We start from the raw sequence: 24136 nt of genomic DNA, 5'->3' as shown, positions 1-24136 counted from the left end.
CCCCTCCCACGCTCTCTCCATTATCTACCCTCTCTCATTATATCTCCCACTCTCACTTCCTGCCCCTCTCTCTTTTTTCCTTTCACCCTCTCTCCCCCTCTCTTTCCCTCTATCCTCCCCTCTCTCACCCCCTCAACTCGTCTCTCTCTCTCACTTACTCTCGCTCTCTCTCTAAGTTTGCCTCTCTCTTTGTATATCTATCACTCTCCATCACATGTTATTTCTCCTTCTTCCTCTAACTCTCTCTCCCCTCCCTCCCTCCATATCTCCCTCCCTCTCCCCCTCCCTGACTCATTTTCTCTCTCTTGTTCTCTCCCTCTCATCCTCACCCTCCCCTGCATCTCTCTTACTCTCCCTTTCCCTATATTTCTCTCTTGCTCTCATCTCTCTCTCTCTCTCTCTCTCTCTTATATCTCCCACTCTATTTCTGTCTCTCTCCCTATCTCATACTCTCTCTCGCTCTCTATCTCCCTCTCCCACTAACTCTCTCTCTCTCTCTCTCTCTCTTATTTCCCTCTCCCTCTATTGCACCCTTCTCTCTCTCTCCCCCCCTTCCTCTCTTACACTCCCTCCTTGATTCTCTATCCAGTTCATCTCCTCCCTGCCTCTCTTTATATTTCTCTCACTATATCTTTCTCTCTTGCTCTCCCTCCATGCTTGACTCTCTCTCCATCTACCTCCCTTCTATCCTTCTCACTCTCTCTCTCCCCCTCTATCTCTCCCTATCCCTATCTAGCCCTCTCTCAACCACTCAACACCTCTCTCTCTCTCTCTCTCTCTCTCTCTCTCTCTCACCTCTCTTATTTCCCTCAACCTCTCTTGCACCCTTATCTATGTCTCCCTTTCTCTCTTGCACTCCCAACTTGACTCTTTCTCCCTCTCGATCTCCTCCGCCCCTCTTTATCTCTCTCTCAGCCTATCTTTCTCTCTTGCTCTCCCTCTTGTTATCACTCAAAATTTTCTCAAGGTTAAAGAAAGAAATTTCCGAGGTAACCACAAACCTAATGTTTTAGACTCGGGTTCTAGCTAACCTAAGTCCAAAAAGGGCTCTCTCTTGATAATTTAACTTTGTTTTGGGTGGGGTTTTAGGCTAGTTCTTAGTGCTCAAAAGGTTTGATTTTGATTGGTTGGTGGAATTTTGGGAACAGATGGGCAGAGCAAGCCTTCAAGCCATTGGGCTATGGAGTCAATCAAAGAGTGGCTTAACTAAATCAGATCAATTTCTAAAGGAGGAGTTCACAGGGTAGGCTAGTACAGCAAAAAGAAAATTTGCAGGTTCAAATGGATGAGGTAGTCCTAACCAGGGTAAAAGGGCAATGAAGAATCCTTAAACTGGGATCAAGATGAAGAAAAGAAGGATGATCAGTAGCAAAGGGAAACTAGGAATCCTTTACTATGGACCAAAGGGGGGGGCGGGGGACTATGGAAGTAAGGGAGCAAATAAGAATTCCTAGAATAAGATAATTTAGTAGAAAAATGTGAGAAAGTAAACAGTCAAAACAGAGAGAATTAAAGCTAATTCTAAAATAGCATTCCTTGTTTACCATTTAGATTTAACAGAGAAACATGTGAATGTTTATAAACATGAAGAGATAACATTAATAAACATGAAGAGATAATACTTATTTGATTTCCACTGTGCACAAGAATCCTGTGAAATGTCTTTAACTTTATTGCATGATACAGCAAGTCAATCCAATCTTGAATACAATAGCTCCTTAACTTGATATGAAATGTCTACAAAAATGTCTTTGAATCCACCATAATTACTTCAAATTGTGAAGTATTTATACAAAAAAATGTTACAAAATATCTCATAACAATATGATAATTATTCTAGAAAACCGAAAATATCTTCAAGCATGAAGATAGAGACAGATGGAGAATTGTCTTCTTGTTGTCCCTTTTATTGTGACTGTGCCAGCTATTGTAATTCGAATTTGGCTCTTTCAGTTGTTTTATAGTTGTGTGCTGGAATCACTTTATGTCTTCAACCTACTGATACTCTTTACCTACTACACTTTGACTTTGTTTTACCTGGTTGCCATATAGATTTACTGCAGTAAATTTAAAGTAAATCTATCAATTTCATCCACCATTCATCTTCAGGTAATTTCATCCTTATCATCTTTCTATATATCTCATCAGCTTTAGTATACTTGGAAAAATTTTGTTTGTTGACGAACAAGTGCTTTACCTCATGCTTTGGGAAATCCAAATTTTCCAGATTATCATATAATACCTTTCTAGTGGGCAGAGCTTTTACCCCTGAAGTACTAGCTTGGCTGCTGGCCAACTTGTTTAGTCTTTCGATGTAATCATCCTGAGTCATTAGCTTGTTGTGGATTACCATAGGACTAGGGAGTCCTTTTTCCCTTAAAATACCATACTTTGTCATAAATCTATCAATATCAGCTTGGGTGCTTTGGCATCTTTTCTCAAGATTGAGCATCAGGTTCGTTTTGGTGAGAATCTTCTTAATTTCTATGATGGTACCTGTTCTATCTTCTATGCCCAGTTCATCTAGCTGATACCTATTTTTATTGTTCAAAAGTTCTATTAATTGGTTGGCCTCTTCAAGTTTGTCTCCCAGCTCTTCTCTTATTTTATGAATTGCTTCGGTGGCCACTTTCACTAGTTCGGTTTGCTAAAAAATGACTTGAATAGATGACCAAACAATGAGTTTTTTTAGTTTTATTCGCAAACTCAATTGTTTTGGTGGATACACGTGGACAGGTACGTTTGGATTTAAGCGAGGGATGAGACATTTTTCCGTCAAGCCAGAGGTGGTAAGTGGTTTTATTTCACACAAATTTTGGGCTTGAGCGGTTTTGGGGGAAGGTCGCCCGATGCCATTCATCGGGCGCCACGTAACAACGTGAAGAACAGTGAAACCACCCATATAGGGCGGGTAAAGGTTGGCCTTCGGAGGCCGCCCAATATGACCATCAACCGTTGGATCAAATGGGTTCGCACGGTGATCGAGGTGGGAATTTGACATGAGGATTAATGGAGGGGCCCGGTGGGGGTTTAAGCTTGGCGGGGTTTAATTAATGATGGATTATGGTGGACTAAGGGCATTACGGGTGATTTCATTGGTGGAGGTAGATTATTAAGTAACCACAGATTGATTAATTAATCTCTTTTATTTCGGCGGAGGGTGTCGGTTATTAATTAATAGTTGATCGACTAATTAACCCATTAATGGTATTAATATAGTTTATATTTCAAACTTCGGGGACGGGGTATTTAATATTAAAGGGATTTATTAAATACATAGAGGAAAAGGGTTATTTTTGAGGAGTTAATACATAAATAAAGTTAAAAGTTAATATAAATGAAGGCGGAAAATGTTTTAGCACAAAGTATAATGTATATTTACAATTCATTTTCTTTTCATAAACACATTAAAACTTAGGCTAAGTATTATTTTTGTGATTTTTTGTGAAAAGGGGTTTTTTATGGGGGTAATGACTTTTCCTTGGAAAAAATAGTGTTTAAACCTTAGGAAAAGGGGTTTTGTCATGTAAAATGATTTTTCCTTAGAAAAAGGGATTAGTTGGGGAATATGAGTGGATTTGAAGAGGGTGAATGCTTAGGAGGGGACTTTTAGTACTCAAAACCTATAAGTTATTGGGCTGAGGGTCCGGTCCCTCCAAAAGTCAGAGAAATGCTCTGAGCCCCTTTAACTTAAGATTCTAGGTACTTTAAGACTTTCTTTGGAAATTAGTTAAGTGGAAAATGTAATGAATGAGGGAGGTTAATCAGTTGACTTTGTGTCCTTTGGTGAATGCTAAATATACATCCATACTTAGAACTTTGATGATGAAGATGAATAATATGATCTTTATCTAATCAATCATCACAATTCTGCAACCATTCAACTACTTACCCATCTACTCACCCTACCATTTTTTCTTCTCTTTATTAGGGTGCACTTAAGCTGGCAAACCCTTTATCAAAACTTTTTGTTTTCTTTTAAAAAATTAATCTATTTAAAACTAACCTTATTACATCCAAGGGCTCATATTAAATAGTTGAGATCCTTTTATTTACCCTACCTATCTACTTATCTGCCAAGATTAAACAGTTAGGTCATATTTTATTCTCTATCTCTAAGCATAAAATTGAAAACATTAAATAGCCAAGTTTAAACATTTTGACCATCCATGGATTGTGGCAAAGGTAACAAGCTGCACACAATCTTTTATTCTGCATCGAAAGTAAATAGTAGTGGCATTTTGTCTTGCACACTTTCATGCTCTTTTTCTTTCTTGGGTTTCATTTTTCATCTTTTTTTACCTTTTTATTCTTTTTTTCCTTTGATTTTTATTTAAGGACATATCCTCTTTACATTTTTAATTTTTTTTGAGTTTTTGAATATGGAAAACATATGCCGAAAGCAAAGGTATGTACATATTATAGTTTTTATCTCAGTCATTCAATAATTATGACTCCTATTGGTATAGGAACCTAAAACCTCCATCCTTGAATCTCTTTCCATCTACCTCCCTTCCATCCCTCCCACTCTCTCTCCCTCTATCTCTCCCAATCCCTCTCTAGCCCTCTGTCCCCCACTCTCCCAACCCATCAACCCCTCTCTCTCTCTCTCTCTCTCTCTCTCTCTCTCTCTCTCTTACTTTCTCTCCCTCTCCTCCCTCCCATTTTCCACTCCACCTCACTCTATAAATTTGTCTCTCTTTCACTATCCATGACATGCTCTTTCTCCTTCATCCTTTAACTCTCTCTCCCATACCTCCGTCCCTCTCCCCCTCCCTCTCTCTCTCTCCATTTCACTCTCTCCCTTGTGGTATCCCTCTTGTCCTCACCCTCCTCTACATATCTCTCACTCTCCCTTGATCTCTATTTTTCTCTTTGTCTCCTCACTCTCCCCCCCCTCACTCTCTCTCTATTTATCCTCTCTCTCTCCATACCTCTTGCCCTACCTATCACACTCTCTCTTTGTCTCTCACTCTATCTTTTACTCTCTCTCCCTCTCCCACCAACTATCTCCTTCTCTCTCTCTCTCTCTCCCTCTCCCACCAACTATCTCCTTCTCTCTCTCTCTCTCCCTCTCCCACTGACTCTATCTCTATATATATCCCTCTCCCTCTAACTCTCTTCCCCTCTATCTCCATCTCCAACTAACTCTCTCCCTCTCTCTCTCTCTACCCCTCTCTCACATTGTCTCTCCCACTATGTTTCCATCTCCCTTCCCCTCTTTCTCAGCTCTCTTCTTTCCCTCTACATCTCCTGCACCCCTTATCTCTGTATCTTTCTCTCTCACACTCCCTCCCTCACTCTACCGCCCTTGCACTCTCTACCTCTTCATCTCCCATACCTCTACATCTTTATCTCTCTCTCACTCTACCTTTATCTCTTTCTCCCCCTCCCTTTCTCTCTTTCCTTCACTCCTCAAATCTCTCTCCATCTACCTCCCTTCCCTTCACCCCCACTTCCTCTCTATCTCTGTCTCCCTCCCCATCCCCCATCTCTCTCCTTATATCTCTCCCACTCTACCTCACTCTCTTGATCTCCCTACCTTGATCTCTTTCCATCCCTTTCTCTCTCCCTCTACCTCTCTTCCCTTCACTCCTTCGCCTTCTCTCTCTCCATCCTACTTTGGCACACACACACTCTCTCTCTCTCTTTCTCTCTCTCTCCCTTTCTCTCTCTCTCCCCTCACTCGATCTCTCCCCATCACCCCTACCCCCTCTCTCTCTACCTACCCTCTTTTTTTTCTCACTCTCCCTCTCCCTCCCCCTTATCCCACAACCCCCTTCTCTCCCTCTCCCTCTCTCACACCCTTACTCTCTCTCTCACTCCCTAATGCTCTCTATCTCTCTCTATCACACACACTCACCCTCTCTTCCTTTCTCTCTCACTCTTACACTCTCTCCCTCTCCCTCACACCCCCTTTCTCTAATTCTATCTTTCTCTCTCTTTCTCATTGTATTTATCTCCCTACCTCGCTATCCCACACTTCCACTCCCCCTCCCTTTATATATTTAACTCTCTCACACTCTACATCAATCTATTGTTCTCCCTCCCTTGCTCTCTTTCCCTCCCTACTTGACTCTCTATCCATCTACCTCCCTTCACTTCACTCCCTCTCCCTTTCCCTCCCACCATCTTTCTCTTTATATCTCTCCCACTCTACCTCACTCTATTCCTCTCCCTCACATTCTCTATTTCCCTCCCTCTCTCTCTTCCTCAACCTCCCTTCCCTTCACCCTCTCTTCTTCTCCCACTTACTCTTACTCTCTTTCTCTCTCTCTCTATCTCTCTCTCTCTCCCCCCACCCCTCCCATCCCTCTTCTCTCTCCCCCCCCCACCCAACCCCCTTCTCTCTCTCTCTCTTCCTACCACATTTTCTCTCTCCCTCTCCCTATCCCTCTCTCCCATACCCCGTTCCACTCCCTCTCCCTCTCCCTCTCCCTCTCTCCCATACCCCGTTCCACTCCCTCTCCCTCTCTCACACCCTCACTCTCTTTCTCACTCCCTTGTCCTCTCTCTCTCTCTCTCATGCACACACTTCCTCCATTGCTCTCTTGCTCTCTCCCCCTCCCCCACCTCCCCTTTATCTCTCTCCCTCTTTTTCTCCCTATCTAAATTTCTTTCTCTCCCTTCGTTGTTATCTCAGCCTCACTCTCTATTTTTCTAGCTCCCTCCCTACCCTTTTTTTTTCTCTCTCTCTCTCTTACTCTCTCACTCACTCTCCCTTTTAATCTATCTCTCTCCCCCTCCATCTCTCCAAACCTCTTTCTCTCTCCGTTGCTCACAAAATCCTTCATGCTCTCCCTCCCTTTGCACATCCCTCCCTCGCTACCTCACCCTCACTTTATCTCCCTCTAACTCCCTTCACCTCTTTTTATCCTTCCCTCTCCCTCTATAACCCTTTCCCCCCATCCTTGAATGTCTCTATGTATACCTCCCCTCCCTCTCTCTCTCTCTCTTTGATCTAGGTGGATCTCGAAAATGTACTAGTGCCATGGTAAGAAGGCTCAAAACTCAAAGTGGAATAAACTCTACAAACTTAACATTGGATTGGAGTGCTCATCATATTGATTCCAATGGTGTGAACACGACTCAAATATGAGTTCATATGAATAAGTTAGAGGAAGTAAAAGATCAGGTTTGACATGGACATGTGGTAGGAAGAAGTAACGTGGAAAACATTTCAGCGAATGGGGAGTTTCCAAGTGGAAGATCACCGTGGGTCCCACATATCACAGATCGCAGAAGGAAGAGGTCACAGTTTAAGAAAATCGCCCCCAACACTACCAGGTTACGATTTGCGATATCGCAATCAAAGATAGGAGGTGGTTGAAATTAAAGAATCAGCCCCAAGAAAGTCAAGGTTGCAATGCAATACATCCCAATTGTAGATAGAAAGGATGGAAGAGTTAAATAATCGGCCCCGGGAGCAAGCCAGGTTGCGATGTGATATATCACAGTCGTAGAGTCAGGTTGTGATTTGTGATATCGCAATCGCAGTTTGCAAAGGGATGTAGTCAACAACCTTCAGTTCCCGTCGATTTTGATTTGCGATAAGGCTAGCGGACCCGATATATTATGTATTATGTTTAATAGCCCGTCGCGTACACTGTTATTGTAAGGTGCTTTTTGTAAAGGCTTGGGTATGTTTGTTGATTGAAACATTGATTGTGATTTGTGATCTCTATGCTGACGGGTTATCAACACCGATAAAGCTACTAGGATTGAGTGAATACGTTGATTCATGTGAAAATGATGTTAAAATGATTTTTCTATGTTTAAACATGTTTTTTTACCTACATACTTTTCACTGCCCAGGAATCTCTGTTGGAAATGCCTACTTGCTCAAATTTGCATCTGTTTGGAACTACCCCAAATTGAAGAGGTGGTCGATCACGTTATATATATGGGATGGTCTGTACAGGAAAAAGTGGCTAGACTAGATGATAGTTCAGAACATTGTACATAGTTTTAACCTAACTTAGCAGTAGGGGTTGTAACCTTGCCTTAAGCAGTACGGAGGTTCTGAGAGGGTGTAGAAAGCCCAATTATCCAAATTAGGTGTTCAGATATGCGTTTTTGCACAATTTTTCAACAGCATTTTGCTGGTCCTATCTGTCTCTGAAGTTAGGCTCTGCATTATTCATCCATCATCTAGCTTGGAGGTATAATGATTGTAATTAAATGTTTCTTGTACTTTTATCTCTTTTTATGCCACTTAATGAAAGAAGGCCTCCCAGATATTTAGTAGGGCCCGAAGACATAGGCAAAATTCGACGAACTCCGTAATCAAATCTTTGTGTCATGATTTCTTGCTTATTGTGTTATTTCTATATTGTTTTATGTGATTTTAATTTCCATGGTTAATAAGCTTTGTTTCATGTAATTTTGATGCATCCATAAGTAAAAGATCTTGGATTAAATTGGTATTAGATCTGGTCTTTGTTGATGCGAATTGCATGAGTATATGATAACCCAAAACAAGTTGCGAGAAGGCGAAGGAAATATTAATTCCATTGTTCCTAAAGCAAGATGTGAAAAAAGAAGAAGAAACATGTCAAATGAAGAAGCTCATTGGGAAGAGGAACATAATTTCGGCAAGGTATTCTACATTATGGTAGAGAAAGTGGACAAATTACTTTCAGAGTGTGAGAAGGCACTTGACCACGAGAAGAAAGATGTCGATAACAATAGATCAACAAATCAGGAAGGTGGTGGAGAAGATTCCCCACCCTCTCCATCTTCCAGTGACAATTCCACTTCTTCTTCTCATCATTCTTGCAGATGTCATAGACATACATCTAAGAAATCATTCCTTAAACTAGAAGGAAAGTTTGACTCGCCTACGGATGTTGGAGAATGTAATGCAGAAAAGCTTAAAAATTGGATTAGGAATATTGAGGTCTATCGTTGGATTCAACATATCAAGGAAGAGAAGGCAAATATTTAGTTGGCATCCCTTCGACTAAGTGGCACATCTCTCATTTGGTGGGAGGTCAGATTGCAAGGCAGAGAAAATGTGGGTAACCTTCTCTCGTCAAGGTCAAATTTTGTTTTTGCATTGAAGAACCAGTTTTACCCTTTGGGATATAAACATAAAGCATTAATGGAATGGAAAAAGCTAAGGCAAGGCCAGGGGAAAAATGTGCAAACTTCACCGAAGAATTTAGAAAACGAGCATTGAATTTGAGCATTCCATTAGATTCACCAGAGATTGTAACTAAGTATATCAATTCATTACATAGTTACATAAGGCATTAATTATTATTGTTTGAGCCTACTACAATCAATGAGGTCAGTGTTAAGGCCATGAATCTTGAAAGCAGGGGGCGCTTGAACTAAATGACCACCCAAGAAGAGCTACAACAACCAAGAGATGAGGGGAAAAGCCCTCTTATACACATAGTGAGAAAAAGGGACATGAAGAAGAGAACTACTAGAAACTGCACCTACAGATGAGACCTAAGAGGAAAGACAGAAAACAGAGGCAGAAGACAAGTGTCACCATGCAACAAGATCACAACTCTAAATCAAAGGAAGATGAGAAGGTGAGAGCTGCGGGATTTACAAAAGGTAGACCAATTTCCCTAGGGTCACATTCCAGTAATGAAAGGAAGATTGGAGCTTTTGGGATCATAGCAGATGGACCCGTCAATTTGGGTTCCAATTCGAGCGATGAAAAAGAAGTTTCAGTAGATATTATACCAAAGATGAAAGGGACACCCAATGCATCATGGCTCCAAAAACTTGAGAAGATCAACCAAAGAATTCAAGTAGAGAATGTTGAGCTAAGGAGACTCCTACAGGAAGCAGAAAAGGAGAAATAAAGATTGCTATGCCAGTTGCAAGACAAGGACGAAGCCTTGGAAAGCTACAACATAACCACCTTGAGGTAACAAGTGATTCTTCGACTTCATGTACCTTTACTGATGATGATTTCGCTTCTTTTGAAAAACATACTATATGTATCAGCTCCAAACTGTTAAGAACACTGGGATATGAGGGGAAGGGCCTCGACATTAATGGTCAAGACATCATAAACCCCATCAAAGTAGAGGAATTGCCTCGTCATGCAGGACTTGGGTATGTCAGGAACGAAGTTGGGGAATGCTCCAAAAGAGTTAGTGACCAACCAATGACAGATGATGAGATCACTTACTCACATTCCAACGATAGTGAGGGCTCCATGAACACTTATTAGAGGAACACCAAGGGAAAGCACTCCAAGACAACCCAGAAAGTTTGGAGGAGAAAGAATCGTTGTAAACATTGCAATGAGGTGGGACACCAGGGAGCTACGTGTAATATGATCCATACTGAGAAATCATTGATAAAGAATTCAACGGGTGAAAATTTTCAACCAACGAATCCACCACATTCATGGTGGTCTTCTTTATTAACTTAAATATGGTTTTTTTAGATTTTGTAGCTTGTTATGGCCACTGTTTGTAAGTCATGCGTTGCGAATAAATGTAAAAATTATGATGTGTTTCCCATTGCTAAAAAACACAACGATGATGTTTTTTAGGCCTTCTGTGAGTAGCTGGGTATTGGTTTCTATCATGTAAAACTTGACCAAAGAGATTTTGTGTTATAAACTCTTGGCAAATGTGGGGTTGTTTGAGTCATTATGGTTTGTATACGATTGCAAATGTACTCAATAGTGAATCTTGAACACTTGAAGCTTTATGAGCCTCCTTTAATTATGGATACCTAAGAGGTTGAACAAATTCCTACAGTGGATGATGTTGCAATAGAGTATCTAGACAAGTTGCCCAAAGATCTCATACTCGATAGGAAAACCAGAACTTCACGACGGGGAGATGTGGAGTACATTCATGTGGGCTTTAAAGGAATTTATCTAAGTAAATCTTGATGGATGGAGAAAGAAAAAGTGAGGGAGAAATTTCCTCACTTGCCAAGTGACTAAAAAAGATTTTGGCAGTCAAAAATCTCTTAATGGGGAGGATTGATCTAGGTGGATATCTAAAAAGTACCAGTGGCATGATAAGAAGGCTCAAAACTCAAAGTGGCAAAAAATCTATAAACTTAGAATCAGATTGAAGTGCTTGTAATCCTGATTCCAAGGGTGTGAATGACACTCAAATCCGATTTCATATGAAGAGGTTAGAGCAAGTCAAAGATCAAGTTTGACTTGGACAGGTGGCAGGGGAAGTGATGTGGCAAATATCTCAGCGAATGGGGAAGCACCAAGTGGTAAGTCACCATTGATCTTGCAAATCGCAGATCACAGAAGGAAGAGGTGGATGTTTAAGAAAATCAGACCCAACACTACCAAGTTGTGATTTGTGATATCACAATCGCAGATTGGAGGTGGTCGAAGTTAAAGAATCAACCCCAAGCAAGACAGGGTTGTGATGCGATACATCAAAATCACAGATTGCAAGGAGGGAAGAGTTAAAGAATCAGCCCCGAGGGCAAGCCAAGTTGCGATGTGATATATCGCAATCATAGAGTCAGGTTGCGACTTATGATATTGCAATCACAGTTCGCAAAGGGAAGCAGTTACATAGAGTACCAACCTTCGGTTCCCACCGATTGCGATTTACAATGAGGCCTCTGGAATCGATATACTATGTATTGTGTTTAATAGCCCGTTGGGTCTGCTATTAACATAGGGCACTTGTTGTAAAAGCTTGGGTCTATCCACCAATTGAAATGTTGATTGTGATTTGCGATCTTTATGATGATGGGTTATCAACACTGATAAATCTGATGGGATTAAGGGAATACACCAATTCATGTGAAAACGATATTAAATGATTTTTTTATGTTTAAATAGGTTTTGTTACCTGCGTACTATTCACAGCCCCAGAATATCTATTGGAAATGCCTGCCTGCTAAAATTTGTCACCTGTTTGGAACTACCTGAAATTGAAGAGTCGGTCAATCAAGTTATATATATGGGATGGTCTACACAAGAAAGGAGGGAGAATGGTCGATAGTTCAGAACATTGTATGCGACAGTAACCTGACTTAGAAGTAGGGGTTAGAACCTCACCTTGAGCATCACGGAGGTTCCAAAAGGGTGAAAATAGACCGATATCCAAATTGGGTGTTGGGATAGGCATTTTTGAAAATCCTTCATTGGGATTTCGGTGGTCTTATCTGTTTCTGAAGCTAAGCTCTCCATTCTTCATCCATCTTCCAGCTTGGAGGTATAAGGATTGTAATTGAATGTTTCTTGTACTTTTATCTATTTTTATGCCACTTAATGGAAGAATGCCTCCACACTATTGAGCATGGCCTAGAGATGTAGTCCAAATTGAACGAACTCCGTAATCAAATATTTGTGTCATGGTTTCTTACTTATTGTGTTATTTTCACATTGTTTTATGTGCTTTTAATTTCCATGGTTAATAAGCTTCATTTCATGTAATTCTGATGAATCCATAAGTAAAAGATCTTGGATCACTCTCTCTCTCTCTCTCATCATCCCTAGCTCTCTCATCCATATTCTCTCTGCCTACCTATCTCTCTCTGCTCGATCTCTCCCAATCTCTCCCACTCTCCCTCACTCACGGTCTCCCCATCCAGGACCCCTCTCTCTCTCTTCCTACCAAATTTTCTCTCTCTCCCTCTCTCTCTCTCCCTTCCCCTCTCTCTCACACACCCCTTCTCTCACTCTCCCTCTCTCGCACCATCACTCTCTCTCTCACTCCCTCGTGATCTCTCTCTCTCTCTCTCTCTCTCTCTCTCTCTCTCTCTCTCTCTCTCTCTCTCTCTCTCTCTCTCTCTCTCTCTCTCTCTCACACACACACACACACACACCCTCCTTCGCTCTCTCGCTCTTTTATTTTCTCCCTCTCCCTCTCCCCCCTTCTTTATCTCTCTCTCACTCTCCCTCCCTTGCTATCGCACCCCACTCTCTTTCTATCTACCTCCTTACTCTCTCTCTCTCTTTACTTCACTATCCCACCCTGCCCATGTATTTCTCTCTCTCACACACACTCTGTCACTCACCCTCCCTTTCTCTTCCTCTCTCTCTCCCTCTCCCTCAATGCCTCTCTCCCTCCCTCCCTCTCTCCTAACCTCTTTCTCTATCCCTTTCTCACACCCTCCGCATGGCCCTCCTTTCCTCCCTCTCCCTACCTCATGCTCTCCCTCTATCTACACTTCCCTCCCTCACTATCTCACCCTCATCTTCTCTCCCTCTAACTCCCTCCCCTTCATTCTCTCCTTCCCTCTCCTTCTATCACCCTTTCTTTCCCTCCTTTTCTCTCTCACCCTCTCTTTCCCTCCCTCCTTGACTCTCTCTCTCAATCTCCTTTTCCCTCTCTCCCTACCTTGTTCTCTTTCCCTCCCTCCTTGACTCTCTTTCCATATACCTCCCTTCCCTTCACACCCTCTCCCTTTCCCTCTCCCTCCCCCCATTCTCTCACTTTATTTATTTCCCACTCTACCTCACTCTCTTTCTCTCCCTTGCTTGGGCTCTCTCTCTCTCTCTCTCTCTCTCTCTCTCTCTCTCTCTATTTTCACCATCCCTATCTCTCTTCTCCATGTTCTCTCTTCATCCCTATTTCTCTCCCCTCTCTCTCTCTGAATATTTCACTCTCTCCCTCACTCGCTCTTGCCCCATCACACCCACTCTCTCTCTCTCTATCTTCCCAACACATTTTCTCTCTCCCACACTCCCTTCTCTCCCTCTCCATCTCTCACACCCTCACTTTCTCTCTCACTCCCTCATGCTTTCTCTCTCTCTCATACACACACTCCCTCCCTTGCTCTCTCACTCTTGCAATCTCTCCCTCTCCCCCCATAATTTCTCTATCTCTCTCTAGCTCACCCTCACTCACTATATTTATCTCCCTCCCTATCTATGTCACCCTCACTCTTTCTCTGTCTACCTCCCTTCTCTCTCCCTCTGCTTCCCTCTCCCTCCCTCCCACTTTATTTCTCTCCCTCTCTCTCTATCTCTCTCACTCACCCTGCCTTGCTTTCTCTTTCTCTCTCCCTCTCCCTGAGTGCCTCTCTTCCTCCCTCTCTCCCAACCTCTTTCTCTCTCCCGTGCTCACTCCTTCTTGATCACCCTCCTTTCCTCCATCTTTCTCCCTCATGCTCTCCCTCCATCTGCACCTCTCTCCCTCTATCTCACCCTCACTTTCTCTCCCTCTACCTCCCTCCACTTTTTTCTCTCCTTCCCTCTCCCTCTTTCACGCTTTCTCTCTCTCTCTCTCTCTCTCTCTCTCTCTCTCCCCCCCCCCCTAAATTCACCCCTCCCTCTCTCTTCCCCCTTTTTCTCTCTCCCAACCTTCTCGCTCTCTCCCTTGCTCAATCCCTCCCCATCACCCTCTCTCTGTCCTTGCCCTCCCCCTCTACCTCTCTCTCCCCCCATTTTTTCTCTCTCTATCATTTTCTCCCTCTCTCTCTCCACCCCCTTGTCTCTCTCCCTCCTCCCTTCTATCTCTCTCCACCTCTGCCTCTTCACTCTACCTAACACTCTCCCTCTCTCACTTACTCACTCTCTCTCCCCCCATCTCTCGCTCTCTCTCTCTCGTCCCCCCAATCTCTCCAATTCTCTCTCTCTCTCCTCCCCACTCTCTCCCACTCTCCCTCTCCCTCTCTCTCTCTCCCCGACTATTTATCCCCCCTGCTCACTCTCTCTCTCCTCCCACTCTCTCCCACTCTCCCTATCCTTCTCCCTCTCCCTCTCCCCCACTGTTTATCCACCCCCCCACTCACTCTCTCTCTCTCATCTCCCCTTGCTCTCTATTTCTCTCTCTACCCATCCTCCTTTCTACCTCTCTCTCTCTTGCCCCCCACTCTCTCTCTCTCCCCCCACATTCCCATCCTTGTCGCTCTCCCTCTCCCTCTCTCTCCCCCCCTCTCTCTCTTAACCCCCCCCCGCTCTCTATTTCTCTCTCACCTAATCCCCCTCGCTCTCTCTCTCTCTCTCAACCCATCCTCTTCCCTTCCTCCCTCTCTCTCTCCCCTTACCTCCCTCCCTACCACAATCTCTCCCTCTCTCACTCTCTTCGACCCTTCCTCCCCCATCTTCCCTCCCTTCCACTCTCTTTTCCGTCCCCCTCTCCCTCTCACTCCATATCATTCCCTATATCCCTCTATTTCTACACCCCCTTTTCCCCTTCATCCATTCTCTCTCTCTCTCTCTCTCTCTCTCTCTCTCTCTCTCTCTCTCTCTCTCTCTCTCTCACACACACACACACATGACATCCCCCTTCCCCTCCCTCCTCTCTCTCTTTCTCTCACTCCCTCTCCTTTTTCTTCTCCTTCTCTTCCTTTCCCTATCAGTCTCTCGCTCCCTTTTTCTCTTCCTCTCCCCCCCCACTCTCCCTCCCCTTAGCACATCCCCTTACCCTCCCTCTATGTCTCCCAATCCCTCACAATCCGTATTGCTACCTCTCCCTCTTTCTCTATCTCTTTCTCTCTCTCTCAACCCCAACTTTCTCACTCTCCTTCTCATTCTATGACACCTTCCCTCTCCCCTTCCCCCTTCCTCCATCTGTCTCCCACTCTTTCTCTTATTCTCTCTGTCTCTCCCTCTCCCTCTACCTCTCCCACACTCTCTCCATTATATCCCCTCTCTCATTATCTCTCCCACTCTCACTTCCTCTCCCTCTCTTCCTTTTCCTATCACTCTCTCTCGCCCTCCATTTCCCCTCTCCCGCCACCTCAACTCCTCTCTCTCTCTCTCTTACTCTCCCTCTCTCTCTAACTATGTCTCTCTTTTTCTCTCTATATCCTCTCCATCACATGTTATTTATTTTTCTCTCTCCCTCCCTCTCTCCCTCTCTCACACACACTAGTCATCCCTGGCTCTCTCGTCCATGTTCTCTCTCTCTCCTTCTCTATCTCTCACTTGGATATTTCCCTCACTCACTCTCTTCCCACTCCCTTTTCTCTCTCCTTCCCTCTCTCCCACACCCACCTTCTCTCTCAATTCCTCCCTCAATGTCACCCTCCTTCCCTCTCCCCCTCTCCCTTGCCCTCTCTGTCTCCCCCTTCTCTATTCCTCCCCTCTCTCTCTTTCTTCCCCTTGTCCCTTGTATCCCTCCCTCAGTTTTTCTCTTACCCAACTCTCCTCTCCTCTCTCTCTCATTTCTAAGAGTAAGAAAAAGAAAATAGTGTTAAAAAAGTGACAATAAATAATAAACAAAATCTAAAATATAATACATTTCAAAAATGAATTGAAAGATAAATAAAACACCTAAAAAAAGCCTCATTATTATCATTACTAGAAAAATATAAGTTTAAGATTAAGGCATAAAATATTTTCTTATATAAATTTGTTTTATATGGTTTATCATGATAATTTTATTATAAAAAATGTTGAATAGATACATTCAAAATAGTGAATTCACTGATTTTAAAAATTAATTTGGTTAAAGTTTAAAATTATAGATCCATTGAATAATTCCAAATTTAATGAAATCTACTTCTTGTTGAATTCCTTATAATATATCTTTTCCAATTTTAATGAAATATGGGTTCTTTTATTCTTCCTCTATATGATGAACATTGAAATAAAATTCTAATTATTGTAACTAGTTATTTATCTTCAATGCATCAATCTCACCTTGATAACTTGATATTAACCTTTACTTCCATTTTGAATAGGGACTATGAATGGTTCAAGGCACTCGAACTAGGTTGATATTTTCCAAATTCTTCCTTTATCTCCTTTGTTTCTTCATAATCACCTAATTTACCCTCTAATCATACCATTGTGTTAGAACCCTCATCTTCTCTAAATAGGTCAGTCTTATTGTTGAAGGCAACCATGAGGAAATTCACGTTATAGTTTATATTTGAAACTTGTCCTTATAACTATGAAATCATAAGCTCTGTAGGATCTAGAGGGTTATTCACATATTCTTCAGCCATAATTGGTGACTTATTACTTTTGGACTAGAAAATATAGATCCCTTTCAAATATACATAATATTTCCAAAGAAATCTGTTATTATACGAATATGATCCATAACCATTCATGGATATTCCACTCGACAGTTCGTCACTAATAAAAATGTATGTAAAAAAATGAGGGTTTATTTCACCTCAGACTTTTGGATCTACTAATTACCATTTATTATGAATTCATGTAAATTACAATGATGTAGAAAATAGAGGATTGAAAAATAAAAACTCACAAATCGTAATTGGCAAAACATATATCCTGGGAAACCTTTTTGCTATAAAACCTATCTAGAAGGTGATGCCTCTCTATTCTCTTTATTTGTATAGAAAATGATTACGAGTAAAAAAAATTGGGATACTACAGTGAAAAAATTCTCTCTATATGCTCTCTACATATCCGTCATGGCTACTATTATCATTTATGAAACAAAAATTCCCTAAAAAAGAATGGAACTTCTTTACCTCCTAGTGGCATGATTATAACATATCCCATTATCCTACTAGTGGTTAGGTTTGTCTCCAACTCCTAACTAAAGTATAGTACTAACTCTTCTAGAATCTTCTTCATCATGATCACGTCGATAACCCATTCTGAATGAGTAATAGGGGATGACATGGCATCCTCTTGAATTATGGAAAATAAAACAGGAAGTTCAACTTTTGAGCAGCCTAACTTATGCATACCCAGTGTAATTGAAGGGATTCTTGCATTGTTGTAAAGGTTTCTATGTGTAAAATATGAAAAGAAAGTTTTTACACTAAAGAAAAAAAATTACATCGCAAAACACCATTTGATGCCTCAAAAATCTATTAGAATATTTCAGACCTTATACTGCTAAATTGGACCACGCTAGTAAAAATGGTCCAATGAGATGATTACTAAAATTTTTATGTTCTAAAAGGATCAATATGAATGAAAAATAATATAGGGATCCAATATCGATATTTCTCTCTAATGATCTCTTTCTGCCTCCTCTCTCCCTCTTGTACCTCTACCACTAGCCATATCCAACACTCTCCCCCCTCCCTCTAACTCCCTTGCTCTTTCTCCATATCCCATCCTAGTCCACGTCCCTCCTTCCTCTCCCTCGCACACTCCCTCTCTCACTCACTCACTCTTTCTCCCCCCTATCTCCCATTCTCTCTCTCTCTCTCTCTTGCTCCCAATATCTCCAACTCTCTCTCTCTTCCCCACCCACTCTCTCCCAATCTCCTTATCCTTCTCCCTCTCACTCTCCCTCCCTCTCCCCTAATCTCTATCCACATCTCTCTCTCTCTCTCTCTCTCTCTCTCTCTCTCTCTCTCGCCGCCTCCCTCTCTCACTCCCACTCTCTTTCCCCCTCTCCCTCTTCCTTTGCCTCTCACTCCATATCATTCCCTAGATCCCTATATTTTTTACCCCCCCTTCACACCCTTGTCCATTTACTCTCTCTCACACAAACACGTACACCCACACACATAGTCGTCTCATTCCCCTCCCTCCCTTTCTCTCCTCCTCTCACTCACTCTCCCTTTCCCTATCAATATCTCTCTCCTCCTCTCACTCGCTCTCCATTTCCCTATCAGTATCTCTCTCCTTCTTTTTCTTCCTCTGCCACCAACTCTCCCTCCCCCTATCCCACCCCATTACCCTCCCTCTCTGTCTCCCTCTCCCTCACAATATATATTCATGCCTCTCTCTCTCTCTCTCCCCCCACACACATTTTCTCTCTCTCACCCCTATTTCTCTCACTCTCCTTCTCGTTATATGAACCCTCCCCCCCTCCTCCCTATCTATCCCACTCATGCTCTAGCTCTCTCTATCTCTCCCTCTCCCTCTTCCCCTCCCACGCTCTCTCCATTATCTACCCTCTCTCATTATATCTCCCACTCTCACTTCCTGCCCCTCTCTCTTTTTTCCTTTCACCCTCTCTCCCCCTCTCTTTCCCTCTATCCTCCCCTCTCCCACCCCCTCAAATCGTCTCTCTCTCTCACTTACTCTCGCTCTCTCTCTAATTTTGCCTCTATCTTTGTATATCCATCACTCTCCATCACATGTTATTTCTCCTTCTTCCTCTAACTCTCTCTCCCCTCCCTCCCTCCATCTCTCCCTCCCTCTCCCCCTCCCTCACTCATTTTCTCTCTCTTGTTTTCTCCCTCTCATCCTCACCCTCCCCTGCATCTCTCTTACTCTCCCTTTCCCTATATTTCTCCCTTGCTCTCATCTCTCTCTCTCTCTCTCTCTCTCTCTCTCTCTCCCCCTCTTATATCTCCCACTCTATTTCTGTCTCTCTCCCTATCTCATACTCTCTCTCGCTCTCTATCTCCCTCTCCCACTAACTCTCTCTCTCTCTCTCTCCTCTCTCTCTCTCTCTTATTTCCCTCTCCCTCTCTTGCACCCTTCTCTCTCTCTCTCCCCCTTCCTCTCTTACACTCCCTCCTTGATTCTCTATCCCACTCCATCTCCTCCCTACCTCTCTTTATATTTCTCTCACTATATATTTCTCTTTTGCTCTCCCTCCATGCTTGACTCTCTCTCCATCTACCTCCCTTCTATCCCTCTCACTCTCTCTCTCCCCCTCTATCTCTCCCTATCCCTATCTAGCCCTCTCTCCTCCTCTCTCTCAACCACTCAACACCTCTCTCTCTCTCTCTCTCTCTCTCTCGCCCCCTCCCTCTCTCACTCCCACTCTCTTTCCCCCTCTCCCTCTTCCTTTCCCTCTCACTCCATATCATTCCCTAGATCCCTATATTTTTTACCCCCCCTTCACACCCTTGTCCATTTACTCTCTCTCACACAAACACGTACACCCACACACATAGTCGTCTCCTTCCCCTCCCTCCCTTTCTCTCCTCCTCTCACTCACTCTCCCTTTCCCTATCAATATCTCTCTCCTCCTCTCACTCGCTCTCCCTTTCCCTATCAGTATCTCTCTCCTTCTTTTTCTTCCTCTGCCACCAACTCTCCCTCCCCCTATCCCACCCCATTACCCTCCCTCTCTGTCTCCCTCTCCCTCACAATATATATTCATGCCTCTCTCTCTCTCTCCCCCCCACACACATTTTCTCTCTCTCACCCCTATTTCTCTCACTCTCCTTCTCGTTATATGAACCCTCCCCCCCCTCTTCCCTATCTATCCCACTCATGCTCTAGCTCTCTCTGTCTCTCCCTCTCCCTCTTCCCCTCCCACGCTCTCTCCATTATCTACCCTCTCTCATTATATCTCCCACTCTCACTTCCTGCCCCTCTCTCTTTTTTCCTTTCACCCTCTCTCCCCCTCTCTTTCCCTCTATCCTCCCCTCTCCCACCCCCTCAACTCGTCTCTCTCTCTCACTTACTCTCACTCTCTCTCTAATTTTTCCTCTCTCTTTGTATATCTATCACTCTCCATCACATGTTATTTCTCCTTCTTCCTCTAACTCTCTCTCCCCTCCCTCCCTCCATCTCTCCCTCCCTCTCCCCCCCCCTCACTCATTTTCTCTCTCTTGTTCTCTCCCTCTCATCCTCACCCTCCCCTGCATCTCTCTTACTCTCCCTTTCCCTATATTTCTCTCTTGCTCTCATCTCTCTCTCTCTCTCTCTCTCTCTCTCTCTCTCTCCCCCTCTTATATCTCCCACTCTATTTCTGTCTCTCTCCCTATCGCATACTCTCTCTCGCTCTCTATCTCCCTCTCCCACTAACTCTCTCTCTCTCTCTCCCTGTCTCTCTCTCTCTCTCTTATTTCCCTCTCCATCTCTTGCACTCTTCTCTCTCTCTCTCCCCCTTCCTCTCTTACACTCCCTCCTTGATTCTCTATCCCACTCCATCTCCTCCCTACCTCTCTTTATATTTCTCTCACTATATATTTTTCTCTTGCTCTCCCTCCATACTTGACTCTCTCTCCATCTACCTCCCTTCTATCCCTCTCACTCTCTCTCTCCCCCTCTATCTCTCCCTATCCCTATCTAGCCCTCTCTCCTCCTCTCTCTCAACCACTCAACACCTCTCTCTCTCTCTCTCTCTTTCTCTCTCTCTCTCTCTCTCTCTCTCTGTGTGTGTGTGTCTCTCTCTCTCTCTCCCCCTCCCTCTCTCACTCCCACTCTCTTTCCCCCTCTCCCTCTTCCTTTCCCTCTCACTCCATATCATTCCCTAGATCCCTATAATTTTTACCCCCCCTTCACACCCTTGTCCATTTACTCTCTCTCACACAAACACGTACACCCACACACATAGTCGTCTCATTCCCCTCCCTCCCTTTCTCTCCTCCTCTCACTCACTCTCCCTTTCCCTATCAATATCTCTCTCCTCCTCTCACTCGCTCTCCCTTTCCCTGTCAGTATCTCTCTCCTTCTTTTTCTTCCTCTGCCACCAACTCTCCCTCCCCCTATCCCACCCCATTACCCTCCCTCTCTGTCTCCCTCTCCCTCACAATATATATTCATGCCTCTCTCTCTCTCTCTCTCTCCCCCCACACACATTTTCTCTCTCTCACCCCTATTTCTCTCACTCTCCTTCTCGTTATATGAACCCTCCCCCCCCCTCCTCCCTATCTATCCCACTCATGCTCTAGCTCTCTCTGTCTCTCCCTCTCCCTCTTCCCCTCCCACGCTCTCTCCATTATCTACCCTCTCTCATTATATCTCCCACTTTCACTTCCTGCCCCTCTCTCTTTTTTCCTTTCACCATCTCTCCCCCTCTCTTTCCCTCTATCCTCCCCTCTCCCACCCCCTCAACTCGTCTCTCTCTCTCACTTACTCTCGCTCTCTCTCTAATTTTGCCTCTCTCTTTGTATATCTATCACTCTCCATCACATGTTATTTCTCCTTCTTCCTCTAACTCTCTCTCCCCTCCCTCCCTCCATCTCTCCCTCCCTCTCCCCCTCCCTCACTCATTTTCTCTCTCTTGTTCTCTCCCTCTCATCCACACTCTCCCCTGCATCTCTCTTACTCTCCCTTTCCCTATATTTCCCTCTCTCTGTCTCTCACTCTCTCTCTCTCTCTCTCTCTCTCTCCCCCTCTTATATCTCCCACTCTATATCTGTCTCTCTCCCTATCTCATACTCTCTCTCGCTCTCTATCTCCCTCTCCCACTAACTCTCTCTCTCTCTCTCTCTCTCTCCCTCTCTCTCTCTCTCTCTCTCTCCTCTCTCTCTCTCTCTCTCTCTCCTCTCTCTCTCTCTCTCTCTCTTATTTCCCTCTCCCTCTCTTGCACCCTTCTCTCTCTCTCTCTCCCCCTTCCTCTCTTACACTCCCTCCTTGATTCTCTATCCCACTCCATCTCCTCCCTACCTCTCTTTATATTTCTCTCACTATATATTTCTCTCTTGCTCTCCCTCCATGCTTGACTCTCTCTCCATCTACCTCCCTTCTATCCCTCTCACTCTCTCTCTCCCCCTCTATCTCTCCCTATCCCTATCTAGCCCTCTCTCCTCCTCTCTCTCAACCACTCACACTCTCTCTCTCTCTCTCTCTCTCTCTCTCTCTCTCTCTCTCTCTCTCTCTCTCTCGCCCCCTCCCTCTCTCACTCCCACTCTCTTTCCCCCTCTCCCTCTTCCTTTCCCTCTCACTCCATATCATTCCCTAGATCCCTATATTTTTTACCCCCCCTTAACACCCTTGTCCATTTGATCTCTCTCACACAAACACGTACACCCACACACATAGTCGTCTCCTTCCCCTCCATCCCTTTCTCTCCTCCTCTCACTCACTCTCCCTTTCCCTATCAATATCTCTCTCCTCCTCTCACTCGCTCTCCCTTTCCCTATCAGTATCTCTCTCCTTCTTTTTCTTCCTCTGCCACCAACTCTCCCTCCCCCTATCCCACCACATTACCCTCCCTCTCTGTCTCCCTCTCCCTCACAATATATATTCATGCCTCTCTCTCTCTCTCCCCCCACACACAGTTTCTCTCTCTCACCCCTATTTCTCTCACTCTCCTTCTCGTTATATGAACCCTCCCCCCCCTCCTCCCTATCTATCCCACTCATGCTCTAGCTCTCTCTGTCTCTCCCTCTCCCTCTTCCCCTCCCACGCTCTCTCCATTATCTACCCTCTCTCATTATATCTCCCACTCTCACTTCCTGCCCCTCTCTCTTTTTTCCTTTCACCATCTCTCCCCCTCTCTTTCCCTCTATCCTCCCCTCTCCCACCCCCTCAACTCGTCTCTCTCTCTCACTTACTCTCGCTCTCTCTCTCATTTTGCCTCTCTCTTTGTATATCTATCACTCTCCATCACATGTTATTTCTCCTTCTTCCTCTAACTCTCTCTCCCCTCCCTCCCTCCATCTCTCCCTCCCTCTCCCCCTCCCTCACTCATTTTCTCTCTCTTGTTCTCTCCCTCTCATCCTCACCCTCCCCTGCATCTCTCTTACTTCCCTTTCCCTATATTTCTCTCTTGCTCTCATCTCTCTCTCTCTCTCTCTCTCTCTCTCTCTCTCTCTCGCTCTCCCCCTCTTATATCTCCCACTCTATTTCTGTCTCTCTCCCTATCTCATACTCTCTCTCGCTCTCTATCTCCCTCTCCCACTAACTCTCTCTCTCTCTCTCTCTCTTATTTCCCTCTCCCTCTCTTGCACCCTTCTCTCTCTCTCTCCCCCTTCCTCTCTTACACTCCCTCCTTGATTCTCTATCCCACTCCATCTCCTTCCTACCTCTCTTTATATTTCTCTCACTATATATTTCTCTCTTGCTCTCCCTCCATGCTTGACTCTCTCTCCATCTACCTCCCTTCTATCCCTCTCACTCTCTCTCTCCCCCTCTATCTCTCCCTATCCCTATCTAGCCCTCTCTCCTCCTCTCTCTCAACCACTCAACACCTCTCTCTCTCTCTCTCTCTCTCTCTCTCTCTCTCTCTCTCTCTCTCTCTCTCTCTCCCCCTCCCTCTCTCACTCCCACTCTCTTTCCCCCTCTCCCTCTTCCTTTCCCTCTCACTCCATATCATTCCCTAGATCCCTATATTTTTTACCCCCCCTTCACACCCTTGTCCATTTACTCTCTCTCACACAAACACGTACACCCACACACATAGTCGTCTCCTTCCCCTCCCTCCCTTTCTCTCCTCCTCTCACTCACTCTCCCTTTCCCTATCAATATCTCTCTCCTCCTCTCACTCGCTCTCCCTTTCCCTATCAGTATCTCTCTCCTTCTTTTTCTTCCTCTGCCACCAACTCTCCCTCCCTCTCTGTCTCCCTCTCCCTCACAATATATATTCATGCCTCTCTCTCTCTCTCTCCCACCACACACATTTTCTCTCTCCCACCCCTATTTCTCTGACTCTCCTTC

This window comes from Pinus tabuliformis, chromosome 4_1, assembly GCF_031772625.1.
Source record: "Pinus tabuliformis cultivar Carrire ecotype Pingquan chromosome 4_1, CPIR1, whole genome shotgun sequence".
NCBI lineage: Eukaryota > Viridiplantae > Streptophyta > Pinopsida > Pinales > Pinaceae > Pinus > Pinus tabuliformis.
This window is presented reverse-complemented; position numbering follows the sequence as displayed.